At 33.2% G+C, this 16,756-nt stretch overlaps 4 non-coding genes across 4 annotated transcripts in view; all 4 read right to left on the bottom strand.

The window, feature by feature from the left end:
- The window catches only part of LOC119562108, a 1,995-nt gene extending 1,751 nt beyond the window's left edge, over nucleotides 1–244 (bottom strand). The window contains exon 1 of the ribosomal RNA XR_005221681.1: nucleotides 1–244. This exon is cut by the window's left edge and continues 1,751 nt beyond it. This is a non-coding gene — a ribosomal RNA (small subunit ribosomal RNA).
- A 6,594-nt stretch (nucleotides 245–6,838) lies between these two features.
- LOC119562054 lies at nucleotides 6,839–10,820 on the bottom strand. Its single transcript, XR_005221643.1, has one exon. It is a non-coding gene; the product is annotated as a large subunit ribosomal RNA (ribosomal RNA).
- A 401-nt stretch (nucleotides 10,821–11,221) lies between these two features.
- Nucleotides 11,222–11,400, bottom strand: LOC119562069. The gene has a single exon (XR_005221645.1). It is a non-coding gene; the product is annotated as a 5.8S ribosomal RNA (ribosomal RNA).
- Nucleotides 11,401–12,059: 659 nt separating this feature from the next.
- Nucleotides 12,060–14,054, bottom strand: LOC119562107. Its single transcript, XR_005221680.1, has one exon. It is a non-coding gene; the product is annotated as a small subunit ribosomal RNA (ribosomal RNA).
- Between the last annotated feature and the right edge of the window lie 2,702 nt (nucleotides 14,055–16,756).

Below are 16,756 nucleotides of genomic sequence, written 5' to 3'. Positions count from 1 at the left end.
TATAACGATCTTGCGATCGCTTGGTTTTAGCCTAATAAAAGCACATGTCCCATAAGGTTCATGTTTTAATTGCATGTATTAGCTCTAGAATTACCACAGTTATCCAAGTAACTGTTAACGATCTAAGGAACCATAACTGATATAATGAGCCTTTTGCGGTTTCACTTTTAATTCGTGTGTACTTAGACATGCATGGCTTAATCTTTGAGACAAGCATATAACTACTGGCAGGATCAACCAGAATAATGTTTTTATTCATATTTCATTCATATTTTTGAATAGAAATTAGCAATATAAATTTTATAGATTGTTTTCTATCGAATACGGCCATTTTTATATAGCATTCGTATACGTTTGTTGTTTTCACAATATATACTTGTTCCGCCACTAATAATAACAAGTTTTTTAATTATTGATGTTAAAAACACAATATTTTTTTTCGTAATACGTAATAATTTTCTTTATATTTGCATATTTCATTCTAAAATATCTTTTTTGTTCGACATACGTCATTATTGTATCCACACATGTACAATTTTTGTTTAACCAATATAAAATATTGAATTAAATCATTTGTATTTTGATGATAAATTTAAAATTTATCTGTATATATTCATATAAGACTCTTTGGTAATATATAATATAAAACCGAGCGCATATATGATATGTACGTTAGAAAAAATAATATATATATATATTATTTTCTTTTAATATAGGGACACCTCTTTTAATTTATCCCCGCAGGGAATTATCACATAACTCAGTATGTGATAATGGCAGACCAATATACATATATATCAAGATTATCAATACAAAATATATATCATTATTAGCCTGCCTCAATTGTAATTATTTATTTGGATTAACGATAAAGTTCGGAAACAATTTGTTATTCTATGTATAATAGAAACCTTGGCCTTTGTTTCAACATTATTATCTTTGGGCTTAAAATATTAACCGTGGAGCCAAGTCTCATATTCATAAATGAATAAAGAAACAAATTTGACGGATTAATATCTTCTCTACCGACAGACAGTATTTTGTCACGTCAATAGTAGATGGCCGGCCCATTGACCATCCTATAGTAGTTTTTGGACCCAATATCTTTAATTCGGGTATTTTCAATTGTCTTTGCCAATCAACCGTTTGGTACTCTCTCATATAATAAGAGAATACACATATAATTCCATTATATGGATATATCTTCATTATTTTATTTGCTACATCACCCTATAATAGTTTTTGAACCCGTCAACTTCAATTCGGGTATTTTCAATTGTCTTTGCCAACCATTTATATGGTATTCTCTATTATAATAAGAGAATACTAGTGTATATCCATTATATGGATATATCATCTTCATATTATTTGCTACACCACCCTATAGTAGTTTTTGAACCCATCATCTGCAATTCGGGTATTTTCAATTGTCTTTGCCAACCAACTATACGGTATTCTCTCTTATAATAAGAGAATACAAGTATATTTTCATTATATGGATATAATGCCATTTATTTTTCAATATCCATATAATTCATTTAGTTTTGTATGTACAAAACAAGTTTTCTTTATAGTATTGACAAAATCATATGTTTACGCATAACATAAGTTTTGACCAATACGAGGAGGGGCCCGCCAACGACCACCTCCCTATAGTAGTTTTTTACCCCACGCACTACTGCGTGCCTGTTTACAGTACTAGTGCCAGCTATCACTAGGTTTATATATCAGGTTTCAGTGATATATGGGTAAATTCTACCATTTATTCTTATGTATATGGCATTTCTATGCCATATTTATACAATCCATTCATATCTTAATGTATATTTATTATATTATACATTATTATGCCTTATAGGTATTATACCTATAAGCCATATCCATACGATTCATTCACTAGTGCCGCCCCTCACTAGGTTTATAATTGTTTATATCATTGATATACAATTTATTTCTATATATATGGCATTTATATGCCATATCCATACAATGCATTCACATTTCAATGTATATTTACTTGTTATACATTATTATGCCTTATAGGTATTATACCTATAAGCCATATCCATACGATTCACTTATATAAATATATGTATATTTTTCTATACATAATTTTTTTTTACTTTTGTATGGTTTTCTATGCATATCCATAGTTTTATATGGATATGCTTGGCGTTCTATATAGTAATTGACAAATTCATATGCATAACATAAGTTTTGACCAATACGAGGAGGGGCCCGCCAACGACCACCTCCCTATAGTAGTTTTTTACCCCACGCACTATTGCGTGCCTGTTTACAGTAACTAGTGCCAGCTATCACTAGGTTTATATATCGTGTTTCAGTGATATATGGGTAAATTCTACCATTTATTCTTATGTATATGGCATTTCTATGCCATATTTATACAATCCATTCATATCTTAATGTATATTTATTATATTATACATTATTATGCCTTATAGGTATTATACCTATAAGCCATATCCATACGATTCATTCACTAGTGCCGCCCCTCACTAGGTTTATAATTGTTATATCATTGATATACAATTTATTTCTATATATATGGCATTTATATGCCATATCCATACAATGCATTCACATTTCAATGTATATTTACTTGTTATACATTATTATGCCTTATAGGTATTATACCTATAAGCCATATCCATACGATTCACTTATATAAATATATGTATATTTTTTCTATACATAATTTTTTTTTACTTTTGTATGGATTTCTATGCATATCCATAGTTTATATGGATATGCTTGGCGTTCTATATAGTATTGACAAATTCATATGCATAACATAAGTTTTGACCAATACGAGGAGGGGCCCGCCAACGACCACCTCCCTATAGTAGTTTTTTACCCCACGCACTATTGCGTGCCTGTTTACAGTACTAGTGCCAGCTATCACTAGGTTTATATATCGTGTTTCAGTGATATATGGGTAAATTCTACCATTTATTCTTATGTATATGGCATTTCTATGCCATATTTATACAATCCATTCATATCTTAATGTATATTTATTATATTATACATTATTATGCCTTATAGGTATTATACCTATAAGCCATATCCATACGATTCATTCACTAGTGCCGCCCCTCACTAGGTTTATAATTGTTATATCATTGATATACAATTTATTTCTATATATATGGCATTTATATGCCATATCCATACAATGCATTCACATTTCAATGTATATTTACTTGTTATACATTATTATGCCTTATAGGTATTATACCTATAAGCCATATCCATACGATTCACTTATATAAATATATGTATATTTTTCTATACATAATTTTTTTTTACTTTTGTATGGTTTTCTATGCATATCCATAGTTTATATGGATATGCTTGGCGTTCTATATAGTATTGACAAATTCATATGCATAACATAAGTTTTGACCAATACGAGGAGGGGCCCGCCAACGACCACCTCCCTATAGTAGTTTTTTACCCCACGCACTATTGCGTGCCTGTTTACAGTACTAGTGCCAGCTATCACTAGGTTTATATATCGTGTTTCAGTGATATATGGGTAAATTCTACCATTTATTCTTATGTATATGGCATTTTCTATGCCATATTTATACAATCCATTCATATCTTAATGTATATTTATTATATTATACATTATTATGCCTTATAGGTATTATACCTATAAGCCATATCCATACGATTCATTCACTAGTGCCGCCCCTCACTAGGTTTATAATTGTTATATCATTGATATACAATTTATTTCTATATATATGGCATTTATATGCCATATCCATACAATGCATTCACATTTCAATGTATATTTACTTGTTATACATTATTATGCCTTATAGGTATTATACCTATAAGCCATATCCATACGATTCACTTATATAAATATATGTATATTTTTCTATACATAATTTTTTTTTTACTTTTGTATGGTTTTCTATGCATATCCATAGTTTATATGGGATATGCTTGGCGTTCTATATAGTATTGACAAATTCATATGCATAACATAAGTTTTGACCAATACGAGGAGGGGCCCGCCAACGACCACCTCCCTATAGTAGTTTTTTACCCCACGCACTATTGCGTGCCTGTTTACAGTACTAGTGCCAGCTATCACTAGGTTTATATATCGTGTTTCAGTGATATATGGGTAAATTCTACCATTTATTCTTATGTATATGGCATTTCTATGCCATATTTATACAATCCATTCATATCTTAATGTATATTTATTATATTATACATTATTATGCCTTATAGGTATTATACCTATAAGCCATATCCATACGATTTCATTCACTAGTGCCGCCCCTCACTAGGTTTATAATTGTTATATCATTGATATACAATTTATTTCTATATATATGGCATTTATATGCCATATCCATACAATGCATTCACATTTCAATGTATATTTACTTGTTATACATTATTATGCCTTATAGGTATTATACCTATAAGCCATATCCATACGATTCACTTATATAAATATATGTATATTTTTCTATACATAATTTTTTTTTACTTTTGTATGGATTTCTATGCATATCCATAGTTTATATGGATATGCTTGGCGTTCTATATAGTATTGACAAATTCATATGCATAACATAAGTTTTGACCAATACGAGGAGGGGCCCGCCAACGACCACCTCCCTATAGTAGTTTTTTTACCCCACGCACTATTGCGTGCCTGTTTACAGTACTAGTGCCAGCTATCACTAGGTTTATATATCGTGTTTCAGTGATATATGGGTAAATTCTACCATTTATTCTTATGTATATGGCATTTCTATGCCATATTTATACAATCCATTCATATCTTAATGTATATTTATTATATTATACATTATTATGCCTTATAGGTATTATACCTATAAGCCATATCCATACGATTCATTCACTAGTGCCGCCCCTCACTAGGTTTATAATTGTTATATCATTGATATACAATTTATTTCTATATATATGGCATTTATATGCCATATCCATACAATGCATTCACATTTCAATGTATATTTACTTGTTATACATTATTATGCCTTATAGGTATTATACCTATAAGCCATATCCATACGATTCACTTATATAAATATATGTATATTTTTCTATACATAATTTTTTTTTACTTTTGTATGGATTTCTATGCATATCCATAGTTTATATGGATATGCTTGGCGTTCTATATAGTATTGACAAATTCATATGCATAACATAAGTTTTGACCAATACGAGGAGGGGCCCGCCAACGACCACCTCCCTATAGTAGTTTTTTACCCCACGCACTATTGCGTGCATGTTTACAGTACTAGTGCCAGCTATCATTAGGTTTATATATCGTGTTTCAGTGATATATGGGTAAATTCTACCATTTATTCTTATGTATGTATATGGCATTTCTATGCCATATTTATATAATTCATTCATATCTTAATTTATATTTATTATATTATACATTATTATGCCTTATAGGTATTATACCTATAAGCCATATCCATACGATTCATATACTAGTGCAGCCCCTCACTAGGTTTATATATCTCATTTTAATTATATATTGGTAAATTCTATTATTTATTCTTGTGTATATGGCACTTATATGCCGCCATATCTATAAAAATGCATTTATATTTCAATGTATATTTTCTATATTATACATTATTATGCCTTAAAAAGTTATTATACCTACCATAAGGCGATATCCATACGATTCATTTATATAAAAGATATATGTATAATTTTCTATACATAATTTTTTTTTATGAATATATGGGTTTCCTAAGCATATCCATATAATACATTTAGTTTTATATGGATTAGATTGGTCTTCTTTATTGTATTGCCAAACTCATATTGATAAAATAAGTTTTGAACAATAAGAGGATCAGCCGCCAACCAACCAACCACTGCTACCATTGGAGGAACATATACTTACTTTTTATATGTCCTCTTACTTGAATGGTCCTCTCTTTACTTGAAAATTTCATTACCATAGGAATCTATTCTATACATGGAATATGATTTCCACTACTTTTTCGCGTCACTAATAATTAATATGACGATACAGACTTGCTACCATAACATAAGTCTTGAACAATAATAGGAGCAGCCGCCAACCAACCACCAACCAACCAACCACTGCTACCATTGATAGTAATTTTTATATGTCCTCTTTAGTTGAATTTCAATACCATAGGAATATTTATACAGGAATATGTTTTTGCCACTACTTTTTCGCGTCACTAATAATATGACGATACAGTCTTGCTACCATAACATAAGTTTTTGAACAATAAGAGGAGCAGACACACCAACCAACCAACCGCGCTGCTACCATTATATATACTTATATTTATATAAGTCCTCTTTACTTGAATGGCCTCTTTACTTGAATTTCAATACCATAGGAATATTTATTTATACATGGAATATGTTTTGCCACTACTTTTTCGCGTCACTAATAATATGACGATATAGACTTGCTACCATAACATAAGTTTGAACAATAAGAGGAGCAGACACCAACCAACCAACCGCTGCTACCATTGAATGAACCATATATACAAACTTTTATATATGTCCTCTTTACTTGAATTTTAATACCATAGGAATATTTATACATGGAATATGTTTGCCACTTTATCATCGCGTCACTAATAAGATGACGATACATTTTGTTTGTTCAATATTTACTTATATATTGATGTTTCCAATTTAGGTCTTTTATATTTCTTCTTCCCTACCTTACACACCACAAACAAAGTGGCGTGCGATGCTGCAAGCAAGCATAATGATATGCCCGCTTGCAACATCTTTATTATCGAATCATCAAGCAAGGATAAGCTTCAGTGGATCGCAGTATGGCAGCTGCTCAACCACTTACAACACCTTGCCTGTTACAAAAGTCGTTTACAATTGATTCTAGGCTTTGTCATTGTATTAAATAATGCTTTTATATGTAACTAGCGCGGCATCAGGTGATCAAAGATCCTCCCAATTTACTATGTTACAAATTACATTGGCATCACATCCATTGTCGTTTATAAAGTAAATTATAAACTTTAAATGGTTTAGAAGCCATACAATGCAAATTGCCCCTTATTTATCATTGCAGTCCAGCACGGATACGACCTTAGAGGCGTTTCAGGCATAATCCAACGGACGTAGCGTCATACCACTGTTCGCTCGAACAAGTATTGTGCCATTGGTCCGTACTGCGGTTCCTCTCGTACTACGCAGGAATGCTGTCGCAACAACGTTTTGTCATTAGTAGGGTAAAACTAACCTGTCTCACGACGGTCTAAACCCAGCTCACGTTCCCTTGCATGGGTGAACAATCCAACGCTTGGTGAATTTTGCTTCACAATGATAGGAAGAGCCGACATCGAAGGATCAAAAAGCGACGTCGCTATGAACGCTTGGCCGCCACAAGCCAGTTATCCCTATGGTAACTTTTCTGACACCTCTTGTTAAAAACTCTTTAAACCAAAAGGATCGATAGGCCGAGCTTTTTGCTGTCCCTGTGTGTACTGAAACACCGAGATCAAGTCAGCATTTGCCCTTTTGCTCTATGTGTGGTTTCTGTCCGCACTGAGCTGGCCTTGGGACACCTCCGTTATTATTTGAGAGATGTACCGCCCCAGTCAAACTCCCTACCTGGCAATGTCCTTGAATTGGATCATACCTGAGTAATTGGAGTTATACCAAATTTTTCAAATCAAAAATACATAAATGCACCGTTTTATTAAAGAATTTTGTTTGCGATTATATAACAAACTCGTGATACTTTGATCAAGAAGCTTGCATCAAAACCCAATACCATAAGATATAATAAATATATCCGTATAATGGCTAGGAAATGATACACGTTCCATTTAATCAAGTAAGTAAGGAAACAATAAGAGTAGTGGTATTTTCATTGGCGATACCAAACCGAAGTCTAATATCTCCCACTTATTCTACACCTCTTATGTCTCCTTACACTGCCAGATTAGAGTCAAGCTCAAAAGGGTCTTCTTTCCCCGCTAATTATTCCAAGCCCGTTCCCTTGGCTGTGGTTTCGCTAGATAGTAGATAGGGACAGTAGGAATCTCGTTAATCCATTCATGCGCGTCACTAATTAGATGACGAGGCATTTGGCTACCTTAAGAGAGTCATAGTTACTCCCGCCGTTGACCCGCGCTTCACTTGAATTTCTTCACTTTGACATTCAGAGCACTGGGCAGAAATCACATTGTGTCAACACCCGCTAGGGCCATCACAATGCTTTGTTTTAATTAGACAGTCGGATTCCCCAAGGCCGTGCCAGTTCTGAATTGATTGTTAATTGATAATCGTTATAATTAATAAGAACTAATTGGTTTAAACCCAATTAGTATTCTTAAAAATTTTAGCAAGAAAGTTCCACAATTGGCTACGTAACTAAACTATCCGGGGAACAAGTGACCAACATAAATGCCAGACACTCTATTTTACCCAGAACGAGCACATAAACCATGTTATTGTTTCCCAATCAAGCCCGACTATCTCATCTTCAGAGCCAATCCTTATCCCGAAGTTACGGATCTAATTTGCCGACTTCCCTTACCTACATTATTCTATCGACTAGAGACTCTTCACCTTGGAGACCAGCTGCGGATATTGGTACGGCCTGTTGAGAAGTTTGCGTGTCCCCACCATAAATTTTCAAGGTCCGAGGAGAAAATATCGACACAACCAGTATATGTCATGCTCTTCTAGCCCATCTACCATATCTCTCTGCGAAAGACTTCCATGGTAGTACGGCTATAAAACAGAAAAGAAAAACTCTTCCGATATCTCTCGACGGCTTCTTTATGGTCGTTCCTGTTGCCAGGATGAGCACGAGGCCCATATTTAATAACAAACGGATACTCAACAGGTTACGGAATTGGAACCGTATTCCCTTTCGTTCAAAATTATTCAAGTATATTAATTAGCTTGATTTATATAATATAATTATATTTGTATGGCATTTGTGTTTTACTTGAAAATTTTCGGCTTTCGCCTTGAACTTAGGACCGACTAAACTCGTGATCAACCACTGTTCACACGAAACCCTTCTCCACTTCAGTCCTCCAAGGTCTCATTCGATTATTTGCTACTACCACCAAGATCTGTACCAATGGCAGCTCCATGCAGGCTTACGCCAAACACTTCTACGCATACCATTGTACCTTCCTACTCACTAAAGTTTCAAAATTTATATCCACAAGTAATATAAATCATCTACTTTAGCGGTAATGTATAGGTATACAACTTAAGCGCCATCCATTTTAAGGGCTAGTTGCTTCGGCAGGTGAGTTGTTACACACTCCTTAGCGGATTTCGACTTCCATGATCACCGTCCTGCTGTTTTAAGCAACCAACGCCTTTCATGGTATCTGCATGAGTTGTTAATTTGGCACCGTAACATTACGTTTGGTTCATCCCACAGCGCCAGTTCTGCTTACCAAAAGTGGCCCACTGGGCACATTATATCATAACCTTGAACTTCATATCAAGAAAGTTAAGGTTCTTACCCATTTAAAGTTTGAGAATAGGTTAAGATCGTTTCGACCCTAAGGCCTCTAATCATTCGCTTTACCAGATAAGATTATTTTATATACATTAAAATGCACCAGCTATCCTGAGGGAAACTTCGGAAGGAACCAGCTACTAGATGGTTCGATTGGTCTTTCGCCCCTATACTCAATTCTGACAATCGATTTGCACGTCAGAACTGTTTCGGTCTTCCATCAGGGTTTCCCCTGACTTCAACCTGATCAAGTATAGTTCACCATCTTTCGGGTCACAGCATATATGCTCAAGGTACGTTCCAGTTAGAGGCATAAATAATATAAATATCATTATACATAACTATATAGAACGCCCCGGGATTGTGTTAATTAGCTATAAATAGTTAAAAAACTAATCCCCATTATTAGTCAAGTTAATTACGCTATTAGGTTTATATCCCAATAACTTGCACATATGTTAGACTCCTTGGTCCGTGTTTCAAGACGGGTCCCGAAGGTATCCTGAATCTTTCGCATTGTTAATCATACAAGTGCATATAATAAACACAAAAATCAATGATAATTATGCCATTATATAATTCCGAAAAATTAACTGCACTGTATTCATATAAATCTATCAGCACTTTATCAAATTAATAACATTTATTCTGTGTTAAAATGCAAGCAAATTAATTTGAATAAACTATAAGTTATATTTTTATGATAAATTTTGTATGCTAATAGATTACAATGTCCTTATATGGAAAAAATGCACACTATTATCATAATATTGTTTAAATATTACAATTTTAATGATGAATTTTCCATAACGGATATTCAGGTTCATCGGGCTTAACCTCTAAGCAGTTTCACGTACTGTTTAACTCTCTATTCAGAGTTCTTTTCAACTTTCCCTCACGGTACTTGTTTACTATCGGTCTCATGGTTATATTTAGTTTTAGATGGAGTTTACCACCCACTTAGTGCTGCACTATCAAGCAACACGACTCTTTGGAAACATCATCTAGTAATCATTAACGTTATACGGGCCTGGCACCCTCTATGGGTAAATGGCCTCATTTAAGAAGGACTTAAATCGTTAATTTCTCATACTAGAATATTGACGCTCCATACACTGCATCTCACATTTGCCATATAGACAAAGTGACTTAGTGCTGAACTGATTTCTTTTCGCTCGCCGCTACTAAGAAAATCCTGGTTAGTTTCTTTTCCTCCCCTAATTAATATGCTTAAATTCAGGGGGTAGTCCCATATGAGTTGAGGTTGTGTATAACTTTTTTTGCAATTAATTCTTTATATATAATGATAAAACATTTTATTAAATTCGTTATATATTTTATATATTTGTATGGCATTTGTTTGGTCTAACGAATCAACGAAGAATAATAATATTGTCAACGGCTTTCTATTTACTAATCTTTAATAAGAGACAATTCTAGATAAATTTTTTATGCTAGACATTTCTCAGTATTATTTGATTGAAAAAGAAAATATTTCTCTTCGTTTTTCACATTCAAATTATTTACTAATGTGAGATAATGTTTTTCATATATTTGTTAATATTATGAATAATATAATAATTAAATTATTATTATCCAATAATATACCATATGCTTATAAAATTTCATTATAAAATTTATATAAACAACTTAATTAGCATAGTCTTACAACCCTCAACCATATGTAGTCCAAGCAGCACTATAAAATTAATTAAAGTACATAACAGCATGGACTGCGATATGCGTTCAAAATGTCGATGTTCATGTGTCCTGCAGTTCACACGATGACGCACAGTTTGCTGCGTTCTTCATCGACCCATGAGCCGAGTGATCCACCGCTTAGAGTTTTATATATTGGTTTGGTAATTTTGTCATATATGTTTTTATTGAAAGAAATTAAAAATACACCATTTTACTGGCATATATCAATTCCTTCAATAAATTGATTTTTATACCTAAAACGAATGCTGCGAAATGTCTTAGTTTCATATAACCAATAATATATCAAGTATTTTTTAAATGGCATTTACGGTATTAATACTTTTTTTTAGCGATATATATTGAAATTTATATAAAACATTAACCTGTAATAATCAGGTACAACATTGTACATTTTAGGTTGTTGCATTATCCAATGTATGCGCATAACTGAGATGAACAATACATATCGCAACGCGTGTATATTATGGTCCATATACACACAGTGTTTTATTAATTAATTGCATTTAATATACAATATAATAATAATATTAAATAAATTTAATAATTTCGATTTGCTTGTTCGAATTTGTTATTTGTTTGCTTTTGCTTATTTATTTATCTCTTATTTAATGCAATAATATATTTATTATTACAATTATTATTTCGATTTGCTTGTTCGAAATTTTATATTTGATCTATAAAAGATCATATTTTTGGCAATTTATATTTTATTTGTATTACTATAATATATTATATTATTATAATAAAAACAAATTTTTTTATTAACGGTAAGGATATTAAACAATAATGATCCTTCCGCAGGTTCACCTACGGAAACCTTGTTACGACTTTTACTTCCTCTAAATAATCAAGTTCGGTCAACTTTTGCGAAACAACCGTAACACACAAGGCGTCACAGTGATCACGTCCGGAGACCTCACTAAATAATTCAATCGGTAGTAGCGACGGGCGGTGTGTACAAAGGGCAGGGACGTAATCAATGCGAGTTAATGACTCACACTTACTGGGAATTCCAAGTTCATGTGAACAGTTTCAGTTCACAATCCCAAGCATGAAAGTGGTTCAGCGGTTTACCCGGACCTCTCGGTCTAGGAAATACACGTTGATACTTTCATTGTAGCGCGCGTGCAGCCCAGGACATCTAAGGGCATCACAGACCTGTTATTGCTCAATCTCATTATTGCTAGACGCAATTTGTCCATTTAAGAAGCTAGTGTCCTTATAATGGGACAAACCAACAGGTACGGCTCCACTTATATAAACACATTCAAACACAATAAACATTTTACTGCCACCATGAATGAAGGCTATATAAGCTTCAACACCATAATCCTGAAGATATCTATTTAATATATTTGAGTCTCGTTCGTTATCGGAATTAACCAGACAAATCACTCCACGAACTAAGAACGGCCATGCACCACCACCCATAGATTCGAGAAAGAGCTATCAATCTGTCTTACACACTTATGTTCGGACCTGGTAAGTTTTCCCGTGTTGAGTCAAATTAAGCCGCAGGCTCCACTCCTGGTGGTGCCCTTCCGTCAATTCCTTTAAGTTTCAGCTTTGCAACCATACTTCCCCCGGAGCCCAAAAGCTTTGGTTTCCCGGGAAGCGACTGAGAGAGCCATAAAAGTAGCTACACCCAATTGCTAGCTGGCATCGTTTATGGTTAGAACTAGGGCGGTATCTGATCGCCTTCGAACCTCTAACTTTCGTTCTTGATTAATGAAAACATCTTTGGCAAATGCTTTCGCTTAAGTTAGTCTTACGACGGTCCAAGAATTTCACCTCTCGCGTCGTAATACTAATGCCCCCAAACTGCTTCTATTAATCATTACCTCTTGATCTGAAAACCAATGAAAGCAGAACAGAGGTCTTATTTCATTATCCCATGCACAGAATATTCAGGCATTTGAAGCCTGCTTTAAGCACTCTAATTTGTTCAAAGTAATTGTACCGGCCCACAATAACACTCGTTTAAGAGCACTAATGCAGGTTTTTAAATAGGAGGAACATATGAAAAAATACAAGTATCTAAGCACATGTAAGAACTCCACCGGTAATACGCTTACATACATAAAGGTATAGTACTAACCACAATTGTAAGTTGTACTACCCGTATGAAGCACAAGTTCAACTACGAACGTTTTAACCGCAACAACTTTAATATACGCTATTGGAGCTGGAATTACCGCGGCTGCTGGCACCAGACTTGCCCTCCAATTGGTCCTTGTTAAAGGATTTAAAGTGTACTCATTCCAATTACAGGGCCTCGGATATGAGTCCTGTATTGTTATTTTTCGTCACTACCTCCCCGAGCTGGGAGTGGGTAATTTACGCGCCTGCTGCCTTCCTTAGATGTGGTAGCCGTTTCTCAGGCTCCCTCTCCGGAATCGAACCCTGATTCCCCGTTACCCGTTGCAACCATGGTAGTCCTAGATACTACCATCAAAAGTTGATAGGGCAGACATTTGAAAGATCTGTCGTCGGTACAAGACCATACGATCTGCATGTTATCTAGAGTTCAACCAATATAACGATCTTGCGATCGCTTGGTTTTAGCCTAATAAAAGCACATGTCCCATAAGGTTCATGTTTTAATTGCATGTATTAGCTCTAGAATTACCACAGTTATCCAAGTAACTGTTAACGATCTAAGGAACCATAACTGATATAATGAGCCTTTTGCGGTTTCACTTTTAATTCGTGTGTACTTAGACATGCATGGCTTAATCTTTGAGACAAGCATATAACTACTGGCAGGATCAACCAGAATAATGTTTTTATTCATATTTCATTCATATTTTTGAATAGAAATTAGCAATATAAATTTTATAGATTGTTTTCTATCGAATACGGCCATTTTTATATAGCATTCGTATACGTTTGTTGTTTTCACAATATATACTTGTTCCGCCACTAATAATAACAAGTTTTTTAATTATTGATGTTAAAAACACAATATTTTTTTTCGTAATACGTAATAATTTTCTTTATATTTGCATATTTCATTCTAAAATATCTTTTTTGTTCGACATACGTCATTATTGTATCCACACATGTACAATTTTTGTTTAACCAATATAAAATATTGAATTAAATCATTTGTATTTTGATGATAAATTTAAAATTTATCTGTATATATTCATATAAGACTCTTTGGTAATATATAATATAAAACCGAGCGCATATATGATATGTACGTTAGAAAAAATAATATATATATATATTATTTTCTTTTAATATAGGGACACCTCTTTTAATTTATCCCCGCAGGGAATTATCACATAACTCAGTATGTGATAATGGCAGACCAATATACATATATATCAAGATTATCAATACAAAATATATATCATTATTAGCCTGCCTCAATTGTAATTATTTATTTGGATTAACGATAAAGTTCGGAAACAATTTGTTATTCTATGTATAATAGAAACCTTGGCCTTTGTTTCAACATTATTATCTTTGGGCTTAAAATATTAACCGTGGAGCCAAGTCTCATATTCATAAATGAATAAAGAAACAAATTTGACGGATTAATATCTTCTCTACCGACAGACAGTATTTTGTCACGTCAATAGTAGATGGCCGGCCCATTGACCATCCTATAGTAGTTTTTGGACCCAATATCTTTAATTCGGGTATTTTCAATTGTCTTTGCCAATCAACCGTTTGGTACTCTCTCATATAATAAGAGAATACACATATAATTCCATTATATGGATATATCTTCATTATTTTATTTGCTACATCACCCTATAATAGTTTTTGAACCCGTCAACTTCAATTCGGGTATTTTCAATTGTCTTTGCCAACCATTTATATGGTATTCTCTATTATAATAAGAGAATACTAGTGTATATCCATTATATGGATATATCATCTTCATATTATTTGCTACACCACCCTATAGTAGTTTTTGAACCCATCATCTGCAATTCGGGTATTTTCAATTGTCTTTGCCAACCAACTATACGGTATTCTCTCTTATAATAAGAGAATACAAGTATATTTTCATTATATGGATATAATGCCATTTATTTTTCAATATCCATATAATTCATTTAGTTTTGTATGTACAAAACAAGTTTTCTTTATAGTATTGACAAAATCATATGTTTACGCATAACATAAGTTTTGACCAATACGAGGAGGGGCCCGCCAACGACCACCTCCCTATAGTAGTTTTTTACCCCACGCACTACTGCGTGCCTGTTTACAGTACTAGTGCCAGCTATCACTAGGTTTATATATCATGTTTCAGTGATATATGGGTAAATTCTACCATTTATTCTTATGTATATGGCATTTCTATGCCATATTTATACAATCCATTCATATCTTAATGTATATTTATTATATTATACATTATTATGCCTTATAGGTATTATACCTATAAGCCATATCCATACGATTCATTCACTAGTGCCGCCCCTCACTAGGTTTATAATTGTTATATCATTGATATACAATTTATTTCTATATATATGGCATTTATATGCCATATCCATACAATGCATTCACATTTCAATGTATATTTACTTGTTATACATTATTATGCCTTATAGGTATTATACCTATAAGCCATATCCATACGATTCACTTATATAAATATATGTATATTTTTCTATACATAATTTTTTTTTACTTTTGTATGGTTTTCTATGCATATCCATAGTTTATATGGATATGCTTGGCGTTCTATATAGTATTGACAAATTCATATGCATAACATAAGTTTTGACCAATACGAGGAGGGGCCCGCCAACGACCACCTCCCTATAGTAGTTTTTTACCCCACGCACTATTGCGTGCCTGTTTACAGTACTAGTGCCAGCTATCACTAGGTTTATATATCGTGTTTCAGTGATATATGGGTAAATTCTACCATTTATTCTTATGTATATGGCATTTCTATGCCATATTTATACAATCCATTCATATCTTAATGTATATTTATTATATTATACATTATTATGCCTTATAGGTATTATACCTATAAGCCATATCCATACGATTCATTCACTAGTGCCGCCCCTCACTAGGTTTATAATTGTTATATCATTGATATACAATTTATTTCTATATATATGGCATTTATATGCCATATCCATACAATGCATTCACATTTCAATGTATATTTACTTGTTATACATTATTATGCCTTATAGGTATTATACCTATAAGCCATATCCATACGATTCACTTATATAAATATATGTATATTTTTCTATACATAATTTTTTTTTACTTTTGTATGGATTTCTATGCATATCCATAGTTTATATGGATATGCTTGGCGTTCTATATAGTATTGACAAATTCATATGCATAACATAAGTTTTGACCAATACGAGGAGGGGCCCGCCAACGACCACCTCCCTATAGTAGTTTTTTACCCCACGCACTATTGCGTGCCTGTTTACAGTACTAGTGCCAGCTATCACTAGGTTTATATATCGTGTTTCAGTG

This window comes from Drosophila subpulchrella, unplaced genomic scaffold (genome assembly GCF_014743375.2).
Source record: "Drosophila subpulchrella strain 33 F10 #4 breed RU33 unplaced genomic scaffold, RU_Dsub_v1.1 Primary Assembly Seq391, whole genome shotgun sequence".
In the NCBI taxonomy this organism is placed as follows: Eukaryota; Metazoa; Arthropoda; class Insecta; order Diptera; family Drosophilidae; genus Drosophila; species Drosophila subpulchrella.
This window is presented reverse-complemented; position numbering and strand designations above follow the sequence as displayed.